This window comes from Rhinopithecus bieti, unplaced genomic scaffold, assembly GCF_001698545.2.
Source record: "Rhinopithecus bieti isolate Rb0 unplaced genomic scaffold, ASM169854v2 scaffold_70535, whole genome shotgun sequence".
NCBI lineage: Eukaryota > Metazoa > Chordata > Mammalia > Primates > Cercopithecidae > Rhinopithecus > Rhinopithecus bieti.
Window position 1 is genome coordinate 28,556 of NW_016827713.1, and position 2,471 is coordinate 31,026.

Sequence of the window (2,471 nt, forward strand, 5' to 3'; positions counted from 1 at the left end):
CTCCTGAGTATCTGGGACTATAGATGCATGCCACCACACCTATCTGATTTTTAAATTTTAATTTTTTGTAGAGATAGGGTCCCGCCGTGTTGCCCAGGCTGGTCTCAAACTCCTGGCCTCACATGATCCTCCTGCCTTGGGCTCTCAAAGTGTTGGAATTACAGGCATGAGCCGCTGTGCCCAGCCTTAATTGTTTTAATTAAAATTTTAACTCTTTTAATGCATGCAGTGGCTGTAATTTGCATTTTCCTGATAATTAGTGATGTTGAACACTTTTTCCCTTGCTTATTGGCCATTAATATTCCTTTTCTCTGTGAAATATCTGTCAAAGTCTTTTGCCCATTTTCTAATTGGGTCATTTTTCTTTTTGTTGTTGAGTTGTAGGAATTTGTTATGCACCCTGGACATAAGTCCTTTGTTAGATATATAGTTTGCATATGTTTTCTCTCTGTCTGTGGCTTGCCTATTCCGTGCATTTCCTAATAGTGTCTTCTCACATACACACATTTCACTTTATTTTTTATTTATTAATGGTAGCTTCCTCTTATTACAAAATTAAAACATATTCGTTTTAAAAAGTGAGAAAAGCTTGCACCCTCTCGGGCCGAGGCGCTCCCCGGTGCTCCCAGTTCAGCCATGGCTCAGCACTTCTCCCTGGCCGCCTGCGACATGGTCGGATTCTACCTGGACCACACCCTGTGTCACTAAAACCTGCCCGAGAGCGCCCCACTCATTTATAATAGCTTTGCCCAGTTCTTAGTTAAGGAGAAGGGGTATGATAAGGAATTGCTCAATGTGACCCCAGAGGATTGGAATTTCTGTTGCAAGAGTTTGGCATTGGATCTAGAAGATGGGAACCTCCTTAAACTTGCTAATAATGGCACTGTTCTCGGGGCAAGCCATGGCACCAAGATGATGATTCCAGAGGTGCTGGCAGAGACATATGGCAAGAAAGAGTGGAAGCACTTCTTGTCGGACACTGGAATGGCTTGCCGCCCACGAAAGTATTATTTTTACAACTACTTTGACCTGCCAGGAACTCTTCTATGTGCCAGGGTGGTGGACTATTTAACAACAAACAATGGTCAAAAAACATTTGATTTTTGGAAGGATATGGTTGCTGCTATACAACACAATCATAAAATGTCAGCTTTTAAGGAAAACTGTGGAATATATTTTCCAAAAGTAAAAATAGATCCAGGCAGATATTTACACAGTTGTCCTGAATCTGTGAAAAAATGGCTTCGACAGCTAAAGAATGCTGGGAAAAATCCTCTGTTAATTACCAGTTATCACAGTGATTACTGTAGACTTCTCTGCGAATATATCCTTGGGAATGATTTTGCAGACTTTTTTGACATTGTGATTACAAATGCATTGAAGCCTGGTTTCTTCTCCCACTTACCAAGTCAGAGACCTTTCCGGATGCTCGAGAATGATGAGGAGCAGGAGGCGCTGCCATCTCTGGATAAACCTGGCTGGTGCTCCCAAGGGAACGCTGTCCACCTCTATGAGCTTCTGAAGAAAATCACTGGCAAACCTGAACCCAAGGTTGTTTGTTTCGGTGACAGCATGCATTCAGATATTTTCCCGGCTTGTCACTATAGTAATTGGAAGACAGTCCTTATCCTGGAAGAACTCAGAGGGATGAAGGTGCAAGGAGTCAGAGGCCTGAGAAGTCAGAACCTCTAGAGAAAAAGGAAAATATGAGGGACCAAAGGCAAAGCCTTTAAATGCTTCATCTAAAAAATGGGGCTCTTTTTATTTTATTAGTTCAGTTTTAGGACTGGAAAATACAGAAGACTCCTTGGTTTATACATGGTCTTGTAAGAGAATCAGTACTTACAGCACTATTGCAATTCCAAGTATTGAAGTAATCACAGAATTACCTCTGGACTACAAATTTACAAGATTCTCGTCAAGCAATTCAAAAACAGCTGGCTACTATCCAAACCCTCCATTGGTCTTATCAAATGATGGGACACTGATAACTAAGTAAGTTGTCTTTACTGAAAAATTAAGTGAAGACCCACATATGCAGTAAAAAAAATTAACTTTCAAAAAATACTGTAAAAAGCTTTAAGGAATAAGTTTTTAATGAAAATTGACCAACAAGTTGAAAAAAAAAAGTGAGAAAATACACATAAACAAAAAGACTAAACTAAAAAACAGGCATGATAGAACCCAGAAATATTGTAACCAGGATATTAATACCTTTCAGATACTTTGATGTATATATTCATACATTTTTCTTTGCTATAAAGAACATTAGTTGAAAAATTGGTGAAATTTTAACAAAGCCTATAGATTAAATAATAGTATTATATTAATGTTAATAATAAGACTTTGACAATTCAACTACAGTTATATAAGAGAATGTTGCTGGGGAGAGGGGAGGGGGGAGGGATTGCATTGGGAGTTTTACCTGATGTAAATGACGAGTTGATGGGTGCTGACGAGTTGATGGGTGC

The 2,471-nt window shown here is 39.3% G+C and overlaps 1 pseudogene; it reads left to right on the forward strand.

Moving 5' to 3' along the window:
• Nucleotides 1-636: 636 nt before the first annotated feature.
• LOC108523461 (5'-nucleotidase domain-containing protein 1 pseudogene) lies at nucleotides 637-1,999 on the forward strand (annotated as a pseudogene).
• Nucleotides 2,000-2,471: the final 472 nt, after the last annotated feature.